Genomic DNA, 12,121 nt, shown 5'->3' on the forward strand with positions numbered 1-12,121 from the left:
GCCAAGATGGATTCTAGTGAAGAAGCCTACGGGTAGTTTTCATCACTTACTATGAGGTGGCACCCCTTCCCTTTTTGACCTCCAGGGAGCCTTTCTGCGCATGTGTAGTCAGGGAGGTCTCCTTGACTTCAAGAATGAGGAATATGTGGTCTCTTATCTTCTATCTGGGCAGGGCCCAGCCTCCTCCATCATCCTGCTTTTATGGAGTTTCTGCTATTATGGAGTTTCTGTCCACAAGGGAGAAACTATTCAGCCTGGGGTCCATCTACCTCCTGCCTCAAATCCCCCCTGAGAGACATGAACCCCAAGAAATCTTTATTGGGAGGAGGAAGGATAAAGGTCTGTCTTCTGTAGCTTCTTCAGGTTGCCAAGGGGCTTGTAGACCCTACCTAGTTGGGGGTCACGGAGCTCTCACCCAATGGGGAGCTTTGAGAGATAGACTTGGGGAGAAACTCGGCCAGGTCCGCTGGTGTGCGCATGCGTGTGTTAATGTGGGGTGAGCGAGATGAAGGACTTGGAGATAATTCCCAGAATTCTGGCTTGGAAACTGATGATTAATTAGTAGAGAGAGACTTGCCAGCTGAAGTCACCTGAGAGTTTGTGATAACAGCTGCTCTGGGAGCAGCTCTGGATTTCTTTCCAGGGAATAAGCACAGCTCTTTGACTCAACAAGAAAAGGGATAGGAAGAAAACTGATTAAAGAATAAATAAATAAAAGACAAAAATAATATGTAATATATTCAAGAAAGCAGACAACTGCTGAATTGAAATCCCACATTTGGCCCGAGCACGTGACAACAATGCTACTTACAGCAAAATGTGCCAGTATTGGGCATGGACCACGTTCGTATGCCTCACGCACAGGGGGGTCTCCTGCCTTCCTTTTGTTTTCTTTGCCTTCCTAGCTAGGTAAGACTCTGCCAATCCTGAAGTAAACTAATGACATACGTAACTTGTCAGGAAAGTAGTACAGACCTAGTCATTGACACTGCGTGAGAAATAAAGAATTATCAGAAATGAGATGATATAGCAGAGTGAGGACAACACAGGGATCCAGGAGGCTTGAGTTCCAATCCCCTTGGCCACGTCCAGCCTGGGTGGCTTTGAGCTAGTCACTTTCTTTCTCCAAGCCTCAATTTTATCATCTGTAAATTTTGTGTATTATTAACTGCATTCCAGGATTTGAGTGAGGTCAGTAAAGTGACTTTAAATATGAGAAGTCCTGTGCAAACTACATGCTACATTTTGATATTATTTTGTCTACCCTTTTTTTTCTAATTACAAAGATACAAAATCCATGGAATTTGCTTGAGCTCTGACTCAATGATACTGAGTCATTCCCATTTAACTACTAACACATGCCTAGACTCAGCAGAAAGTTTAATTCAGTGATAGCAAACATACTAAGTGTTCACTCTATAATCAAGAGCTTTGTCTTGAAGGCTTAAATACAAGACATGACACCATAAAACTCCTAGAAGAGAGTGTAGGAAAACATTCTCTGACATAAATCATACCACTGTTTTCTCAGGTCAGTCTCCCAAAGCAATAGAAATGAAAACAAAAATAAACAAATGGTACCTAATCAAGCTTACAAGCTTTTGCAGAGCAAAGGAAAGCATAAAAAAATTTTTTTAACTAAAAAAAAAACAAACGAAAAGACAACCTGTGGAATGTGAGAAAATATTTGCAAATGATGCAACTGACAAGGGCTTAATCTCCAAAATATACAAATAGCTCATACAACTCAACAACAACAAAAAAACCCCATCAAAAAATGACCTTAATAGATATTTCTCCAAAGACAACATACAGATGGCCAGTAGGCACATGAAAAGATGCTCAACATCACAATTATTCAAGAAATGCAAATCAGAACTACAGTGAGGGGCTTCCCTGGTGGCGCAGTGGTTGAGAGTCCGCCTGCCGATGCAGGGTTCACAGGTTCGCACCCTGGTCCTAGAAGAAGATCCCACATGCCGCGGAGCGGCTGGGCCCGTGAGCCATGGCCGCTGAGCCTGCGCATCCGGAGCCTGTGCTCCACAACGGGAGAGGCCACAACAGTGAGAGGCCCGCGTACAGCAAAAAAAAAAAAAAAAAAAAAAAATACAGTGAGGTACCACCTCACACCAGTCAGAATGGCCATCATTAAAAAGTCTACATGTAACAAATGCTAGAGAGGGTGTGGAGAAAAGGGCACCCTCCTACACTGTTAGTGGGAGTGTAAGTTGGTGCAGTCACTATGGAAAACAGTATGGAGGTTCCTCAGAAAACTAAAAATAGAGTTACCATATGACACAGCAATCCCACTCCTAGGCATATACCTAGACAAAAGTATAATTCGAAAAGATACATGCACTCTAATGTCCATAGCAGCACTATTTACAATAGCCAAGACACAGAAACAACTTAAATGTCTATTGACAGATATAAAGATGTGGTACATATATACAATGGAATACTACTCAGCCATGAAAAAGAATGAAATAATGCCATTTGCAGCGACATGGATGCAACTAGAGACGATCATACTAAGTGAAGTCAGAAAGACAAATACCATGTGATATCACTTATATGTGGAATCTAAAATATGGCACAAATGAACCTATCTACAAAACAGACTCACAGACATACAGAACAGACTGTGGTTGTCAAGGGGGAGTGTTAGCGGGGAGGAATGCACTGGGAGTCTGGGGTTAGTAGATGCAAACTATTACATTTAGAATGGATAAACAACAAGGTCCTACTATATAGCCCAGGGAACTATATGCAATCTCCTGGGATAAACCATAATGGAAAAGAATATTAAAAGAAAATGAACGTATATATGAGTATAAGTGAGTCACTTTGCTGTACAGCAGAAATTAGCACAACATCGTACATCAACCATACTTCCATAAAAAATTAAATTACAAGTAAAATCAAGAGCCTTGTGATGATACAAAGGACATCCTGCATCAGTTCCTTTGTCTGCCTCTGTTTCTCATAACATTCTGGCCTATGATGGGTACTTTAGAGGTATATCCTATGGGTCCGAACAATGGACTCTGGGCGGGCTGGTATTTAGATTAGGAGATGAATGACCAGTCAGGCTGGGGTGGGTGCTTATGCCACCTTAAGCAAGCTTTGTCCCTGTCCACTTTGCCAGGCTTTCCGTGCTAGATAGTGATGGATATAAATGAACGAATTATCCCTGTCACTATTTCTGTTTAGCAGTCAGTCATGGATTTGAATTGGGTTTGTTGCTTTGAGTTTGAGAAATCTTTATTGGAAGAATCAAATTAGTGGCGTCTACCTATCCCTTTGAGGAGATTTGGCATTAATTAACTCTATAACAGGCATAGGGGACCACTGAGGAGGAGAGAGGCTCTGAAGTAACAAACAAAGGTACTACTTGTGCTAGCGAGAGGGAGTGCATTGCTGCCATTTGGGAAACACATTAATTCTTTCAGGCTGCCAGTGTCATGCAGTGTAATAAAAGGGGCAGTTTATCAAATGGTACCTTAATGGCCTAGAAGGGTTAATGCAACTTTAGCTGAAGATTGTGCTCTTTTCCGCAGTAAAATCATAGTGGTTTCTTCACATTTAGGTTAGAATATAATGCCATTAGCCCCCAGAACGAGGAGGGGAAGAGAAAAATAGCGAACCAGGGAAAAGAAAAGGCGGGGGGAGATTCTCACTTTGTCATTTTATGATCTGCTCTTTTTGGAAAGGAGAATTTCTTCACATCAAGGCCTTTACCCATCCTTCTACCTCACACCACCCCCTTGGTCCCCAAACAAACACGCATAAATAAAAACTGCTGTCATTCTAATCAAAGTGCTTTCGAAGCCCATGTGAGCTCACAATGCGAAGTGATTAGAGTGGTCCAGAGGAGTCTTTAATTAAAGATGCCATTGACGAGATAACAATGGTTTGTGAACATGGTTAATAGGTCTGAAGGGAAGGGGCACCTTAATTCAATGAGAGGAAAATCATTGGTTCATGAGTTTGATTGTACATTGTAAAGGAACAGCACATACTATAATTATTTTTATTTTGTATGTGCCATCTCTTTTATTGCCCATGCTGGAAATAGAAATAACCTGTCCTATTAAGATATTTAATATATATCATCCTTTCCACTTCACTTAGTTATAGCCTAATAAAGATGCCGGGAGAAGATGCCAACGCACACTGAGGCTGCCCGCCTTGCTTACTAAAACACGCCCTTTGAAAACCTGGGTGGTCAACCGCCTCACTCCCTTGGTTACGGTCTTTTTAACAACTTCCCAGGACCCCATAAAGTTATATGCAGATACGGAGCTTCACTCTGCATAGAAACTTCTGCAGCTGAAGTGTGAAGATAACCCAAAAGTCAACCGACGCCTCCAAGATCATGTGGTGTCTGGGAGACGGCAGTAGGTCAGGAGGCAGCGACAGAGGGGTCTTTAGGTCCTAACTTTAAAGTGAAGAAGCCATGAAAGTCCCGGTGGTAGACAGAAGAGTGGCGCCCCAAGGATGTCCACATCCTGATACCCGGAACCTTACATAGTAGCAGGGACTTTGCAGATGTGATGAAGGTTAAGGACCTCGAGAAGGAGAGATTATCCTGGATGATGCAGGTAAGCCCACAGAAGGATCCTTATAAGAGGAAGGCGGGAATACCAGACACAGATAAGGAGACCATGTTATTACCGCTCACAGATGGAAGGAATGCAGGCAGCCTCTAGAAGCTGGAAGAGGCAGGGTAATGGATCCTTTCCTAGAACCTCCAGAAGGAACACAGCCCCACTGACACCTTCATTTTAGCTCTATGGGACTTCTACCTACAGTACTGTAACATTATGAATCTGGGCTGTTTTCATCCAGTAAGTCTATGGAACAGCAATAATAGGAAACCAACACAGGCCTCTGTGACCACTCTCCGCATCTCAAAGCCCTGTTTTCCTAAGGCTTTCTCCAAGGTCTATGAAAACAATCTTAGCAATTCTCATGCCAACATTACACCTTCGAAGTTCCAGGTTTGGAGACCATGTCCCAGGGAACATCCGTCTCTCCCACCGCCTGTCGCCCCCGCCCCACACAGACACACACCCCAGGACCACCACAGGACAGGAGATTCTCATCCCAGCTCTGTCACAAGTGGGTGTGACTTCGGCCACGTCCCTCCACCCCGCAGCATGCCCTTCTGTTTCCTCATCTGAATGGTGATGGTGTTGGCCTGATTACTCTTAGGTCCTTTCCCAGCCCCCGAAATGAAATGATTCTATGACACAGGACTCAGGTTCCTCCAGGGAAGCCTGTTTCGCCCATTCAAAATGCCAATGAGTAAACCACTTAGCAGATAATAAAAACTGTCATAGCAGCATGCCGCCTAGATCTTCTCCCCTCCCCGTCTTGCACTTTAAAGCACTCTCCCTGAGCCATCATTATTCCACTTCTCATAGTAAACAAAGCTAAAACGCCAACACTGCATGAAAGATGAGGTTTAAATTGTGTCTAGGAACTGGTGATTTACACATGATTTGCGATTCCTTTAGTATATTAATTGGTAAACACCCTGTGAAGTGTGTGTAAACTAAAGCCCTGAACATCCGCAAACAGTTTAGTCTCTCAGTGTGGTGTTACTCAAACTTCAGCAAGGTCAAATCCTCATTCCAGCCTGTATGTAACTGCCCTCCCACCCCAAGCCCCTTGTGCCAACTCCCTTCCCGTGATCCTATTGCAGATAATACCAAGTGGGTGACACAGATCTTTAAACCCTTTAATAGCAGAGATGTATGCTTCCATCCTCAGTTAATTGGGCTTGTTGCTTATTGTAATCCACCCTTCTAACTGCCCCTCTCCCGCCCCAACGAATGGCATAGAATGGCTTGAAGAGCTGTAACGTTATTTCCAGTTACTGCTCATCAACCCCCCAACCCGAGAGCCTTCCATATTAATACACATGCTCCTTAGAGAAAGAGGATGTAGGGACAGTCCCTGTGCCTTTGCACTTTCAACCATAGTGGCGTCATCCAAAGCCATAATCGGGAGCATTTCAACTTGACCGGCATCTGAATTCCATTTCAGAAGCCCACCCGACGTATATCTGACAGACCACCCAGCCCCAGCCGCGTGAGGCTCTGCTTCGGATATTTTCTCAAGAACCACACAACTTTGCTCACACGTTAGCGCCAGGGCTAACTTGCAAGCAACAAACGCAAGTGAAAAGCATGAGTTCCCGGCTCCTACCTCAGAAATACTGAATCCGAATCGTCATGGGTGGTATCCGCGAATATAACTGTAAACAAGCTACCCAAGGAGTTTGAAACCACGTTACAGTTTTAGGGCCACTTAAAGACTGAAAGAGGAATCAATTGTGATGAAGAGATTTTGCTCAACTTCGCTCTTTTCTCCTCTATTCTCCTGATCCCCTATTCTCCCTTTCCAGAAGTCTATTTTCTTAAATCATACATAGCAGTTACTAGAGAGAAATCCCCCAGGAAACCTAGTCATGCTATTGGGATGGACTGATGAGCCACGCTGCCTTCTAAAGGGCCCATATGTCCGAGAGAGTCTGTGATTATCGTTTCCTGGGACTGATCTCAAAGATCTGGTCAGAGCTGCAGAGTGAGACAGGTATCTTGACTTGAGTAAAATGAGAAATCATAAACCGCAAACTGATTTTTATCCACAGCAAAGTTAGCACTCTAGGTCAGTGTACCAGGGTTTCAATGAAAAGAGAAAAAGAGAAGAATAATAGTAAAACTGTGTCATCTCAGGCCCCAAACTGTAGGAGGCTGGAGCCAGCTTGCTTTCAGAGCTCCAATTTTAAAACTAAGTACGGCTTCCATCCATCGGCCTTTTATGTCTATTCCATTAAAATATGCTTTAATTATGGATCGACCCAGGGCCTGGCATAGTAAAACTATCATTACTCTCCTGCCCGCATTCCTGAGTGATGCTCTGGGAAGAGGTGATCAAACCTACGTTCATCTATAATACGGACCACGAGGAGGAAAGGAGGGAACGATAATTACCAAGCACAGCATGGCCGACGACAACAGTGAAAATCTCGTCTTTAAATATGGAGCTGATTGTTTTGCTTGAAGAGAGTGACACGCTACAAGCCTAGGGTCAGGTCAAGAGATACTGAGAGCAAAAGCAAAATGTGCCCAGATGCACCTCCAGACCTGCCGTGGTTAGCACTTGCCACCTTGTAGCTGACCTTCACCGTGACCTTATGTTGTGACCTTGGCACTGCAGAATGTGAGTCACGGTGTGCCAAGGTTTGGACCGTGACCTCACCACCACCAAGTGCAGAACGTTCATCACCTCCACCACACATTGTGTGCAGCTGTCAGCGACCCTGCTGACTTCATTTTAAGAGTTCCGGACAGATTCTCCCTGGGCCTCTCTTCATTCATTCATTCATTCATTTTTTTTTTGTTTGTTTTGATGAAATTTTAAAACTTAAGGAACAGTGGCAAGAATAGTACAGGTTACTCGTGAACAAAACGGGTTTGAACTGGCTGGGTTCACTTTTTAATAGTAAACACTGCTACCTGTGCTTGGTTGGATCCACGCATGTGGAACCACGGATACGGTTTTCGACTGCACAGAGCGTTGGCGCCCCTAAACTCCCATGTGGTTCAAGGGTCAACTGTATAAAGAGTTCCCAGTTCTCCCACATCCAGATTCACAAATGTTAACGTTTTACTACATTTACCGTGTTCTACTCTTTCTCCGCATGTGCATGGAGAGAGACACGCACATATGGAGAGAGGAATTAATAAATACACATCCACATATATTTTTTTAACTGTTGTGAACAAGATGTCCCTTTTCCCCCTAGATACCTCAGTGTGTATATTCTAAACACAAACTCTTACATAAACACAGCACAATTATCACAATCAGGAAATTAACATCGATACAATACTATTATCTACTCTGCAGACTTGGTTCCTATATCACCTCTTATCTGAATAATGTCCTTTATGGCAAATGAAAATCCAGTTCCATTCACTTCGTTTTGTTGTCACATGCCTTTGGCCTCCTTTGATCTGGAGTAGTTCGAGTCTGTCTCTAGTGCATGATATTGACTACTTTTAAGAGTGCACATCAGCTATTTTGCAGAATGTCCCTCAGTTTGGGCTGGTATTTGTCTGATAATTCTCTTGATTAGATTCAGGTTATGTATTATTGGCAGGAACGTTACAGAAGCGATGCTGAGTTCTTTTCACTTTTTCTTATTGGCAAGTATGTTCTGAAAATTCATCCCCTTACTGGCAAGATTAACTTTGATAACTTGGGTTAGGTGGCGTCTGCCAGGGTTCTCAAGTATAAAGTCATGTTTACCCTTTGTAATTATTAAGTGTGGGAAGATACTTTGAAACCACATAAATAGTTCTTTTCTTAAAAATTTCACCAATTATATTAGCATCCCGTTCATAATTCTTAACTGAGTCAGTTATTAATATGATTGGTTGTCAAATGATGACTTCCTACATTTCTTAGTTGGCTTCCTATTGTATGGAAGAGTTTTCCCTTCCCACTCATCCATTCATTTATATCTGTATCTTTCGTGGGTTCTTATGTTATTCAGTGGGTTATCGTCCTTTACCACCATTATTCACTTTGATGCTCAAGATGTTCTAGATTTGATCAGTGGAAACCACTGGCTCCTAAGCTTGCTTCAACAAATATTTGTGAGTGCTTGAGGCCTATATTAGGCACTGGGGTGCGGGAAATGGGTACAACAATGACCAAAACAGAAAAAAAAAATCCCTGGCCTCATAGAGCTTCAGTCTGTGGAAGAGAAAAATAAACAAATGGTATAGTGCATTGGAGGGCAATGAGTGTGAAGTCAAAGAAAAACAGGGTTTCCCTGGTGGCGCAGTGGTTGAGAGTCCGCCTGCCGATGCAGGGGACACGGGTTCGTGCCCCAGTCCGGGAATATCCCACATGCCGCAGAGCGGCTGGGCCTGTGAGCCACGGCCGCTGAGCCTGCGCGTCCAGAGCCTGTGCTCCGCAACGGGAGAGGCCACAACGGTGAGAGGCCCGCGTACCGCAGGAAAAAAAAAGAAAGAGGAAAAAGAAAAACAAAGATCAGCTTTTGATGTAGGAACGTTGCAGTTCCACAGCTTAGGCATAATTTGGGAACGCCTTGTTAGTAGGTGTCATTGCAGCAAAGGTCTGAAGGGCACGAGGGAGATAATCATGGGACGTCTGGAGGAAAATTCCAGAGTAGCAGAAACAGCTGCAGTTCCTCGAGGGGGAACAAGCTGGCATTTTTAGTGGGATTCCTCAACTCAATATCATGAGTTGAGGACAGACCATGGAAAGGAAGCATGAAAGCACTAGCAAGGTGCCTTCATTTCTTATAGTGCACATCCCTAAGGCACGTGCTGAGATAAGAACCATCTAGTGAATAAAGCGGCCATCTCAAAAACACAGTTGCTATAGAAATAAGACTCATAAAAAGGCAGGAGAGGTGGGAGTTCAGAATTGAGAAGCAGAACTTTTATGCATGGAGCACACACTAGGTGCTTTTTAGGCTTAACTTCGTTTAACTCTAGAACAATCTTAGAGTAGGTATTACGTTGCATGGGAGGCAAGTGAGGCGCCGAAAGGCTTTCCCTTCTGCCACCGTGTCTGGTTTTCATGCCACAGAAAAAGTCAGACGAGGGGTGTAATATCAGGGATGATGCCACAAAGAGCACAGTGAGGACACAAGAATGTTCTTTTCATCCACATTCTGTGTTCTCTGCGGCTCCTCTTGGTTTCCCCTGCCGGTAACTAAACAGGGTTAGTCACGTGGGGCTTTCTGTCTTGCCAGATTCCCAGGCAAGGTGCTCCCAGGCCCTTTACCAGCACCCTTTCCTGCCACGTATATTTATTTTGTGGTTGGGGGCATCAGAGCTGCAAAGCTGGCAGAATTTTCTCCAGAATTCTCAGCTGCACTGCGAGAGCAGAAGTTTGAATTCACAACCATGTTTCCATATACTTACTCAACAAGCCACCTGCTTACACAGACCTGGCTCTTAAATGATTGATCTTTTTGTATCCGTAAGCATTCGTAAACATGCACAGCATATATATGGAGAAAAAGGCCACGGGGGGGGTGGGGACACAATGAAAAAATTAAATAGCAAAAGTCTCACGCCAGCAGACTTTTCACACAGGAGGGTGTGTGATGCACTGACGTTGTTCATATCACGGTCCTGAAATCGCTGCTGTTATTAGTTCCCAGTTATTATTAGCTCACAGCAATTTTAGAAAAATGTGTTGCCTTTTTTCTTTTTTTAACACCTAGCAAGAGCAGGAATACTTCCTTGGCATATACTATGTAATGTGGGCAAACTTAAATGCCATCCATGCTTTCCTCCCAAATCTTTGGTTTTGCCCAATTAAAGCCTCCTCTCCTCAGCTATCTTGTCCCTAGATGTCCTAGGTCTGTATTCATGGCTACACTTGCACTACATCTCTTCCTCCATCTTCACTTGGGATGTCACAAGAGCCAGCAGTTCGACCAGCAATCTCCTAGTGCTAACAGAGAAGCAAAGTGCATCTGCTCACAGGGGTCAGGAGCCTGGAAGTCAGAAATCTGTGGTGATTCGGCTGCCATCCCTTTGATTGACTTTTCTGTGACCTTATATTGTTACCACCTGCCCACACAGGCGTGTGGAGAGCTTTAATCAATATCTGCAAATCTCCCTGATTGCCACAGATAGAAGGTGGCAGAAAAGGGCAAATTATTATTAATTGTCGGGGGAAAAAAACGGAGAGATTAAATTTTGTTCCTTCACCAGAGAGAGACCTACGTGCACGGACACCCTTTTCACGGTAGGAGGATTAGATATGTCTTCATTTACTTCCTTTGCACTTCCGGAAATGCCCAACGGCTGCTTAATGCAAAGCCCCATCCCAGTCCCCACGTAAGTTTCCATGGGCACCACCTCCGACTCCTAATGCTGCTTACATTATTACCGAAAGGAGCCCTGCTATTCACAGTGAGTGTGAGAGTTCACCTAATTAGCTACTTTCCATTCACGTGGCATTAAATAATTCCCCCAATTCCCATATGTTTGAATAATATGTTCAACAAGGGGGATCATTCTCTCAAAGCGATTAAATAGTTCTTTTAGGAGAGCTTGTCGTTGGTCACTCAGAAGCACCCCTGCAATCCCTGTCTGTGAAGGATGCAGGCAGCAATTACACAGAAAGCACTTAACCCTCTCCAGTGGCCGCTGGCAGGCATCCACACGCAAGCTGCCACCTCGTGCTGGGTACAGTTTACGCTGGAATTTTACATTTTTTTCAAACCTCAAGTATAGCGTTCTAGGCTGTTCATAGAGCATTTGTCATTGCTAATACAGGACTTTCCAAACCCACCCACCTCCCCGGCTTGCCTGCCCTGCTTCGACATATAAATGCATAAAAGACATTTTCAGTTTAGTCTGTGCTTTGCCTGTATGGGGAGAATTGGTAACTTTGGTTTGCCTATGTGGAAGGCTGAATTTTCAGAGGGCAGCTCCAGTGCTTCTCGGGGAGGGAGGAAGACGCTGTGATGGTGTTCAGGTCTAATTTAGATACAGTAGATACAAGATGCTCCTTCTAGCTTATAGGCCGTGCCTTTTATGGTAACAGTGAATTATAGATAATGAGCTAAAATGTGGCCATGACCAACTGGAGAGGGAACAAGCAGTGTCCTGTCATCAGAAGCAATTCAGAAATTAACAACATGTTAGGCGTGCTCACAGAAAACCTGTTTGTTCACACAAGATCACAGACAAGGTAGTATCTTTCAGTACTGATTCCATCCTGCTCAAAGGGCTGCTTTTTTGACCAGGGATGACATTTCTTAAATGTCCTTCCTACGTGAGATGAGAGAAAGCTTAGGTAATAATACCAGTCCTAGCTCTCATGTTCCATTGTCCATCTGAGCGTCCTAAACTGCTTTATGGACTATATTCTATATCAGTATATTTCTTACAAGTGAAAATAAAGGGGGAAAAAATCAACTGGCTTGTTCAAAAACATATAAGCAGTTGGGGAAAGTGAGGAGACTTCTGGGTTCTCACTGATTGCTGTCCTGTGAACTTACCCCATTTACTCTTTGGGGCAGAGATTAAAAACAAAAGATGCAAAAATG

At 43.8% G+C, this 12,121-nt stretch overlaps 1 protein-coding gene across 1 annotated transcript in view; it reads left to right on the forward strand.

Moving 5' to 3' along the window:
- UNC5D (unc-5 netrin receptor D) overlaps positions 1–12,121 on the forward strand; it is a 607,834-nt gene that overhangs the window by 545,218 nt on the left and 50,495 nt on the right. The window lies entirely within an intron of this gene.

This window comes from Tursiops truncatus, chromosome 21, assembly GCF_011762595.2.
Source record: "Tursiops truncatus isolate mTurTru1 chromosome 21, mTurTru1.mat.Y, whole genome shotgun sequence".
Classification (NCBI taxonomy): Eukaryota; Metazoa; Chordata; class Mammalia; order Artiodactyla; family Delphinidae; genus Tursiops; species Tursiops truncatus.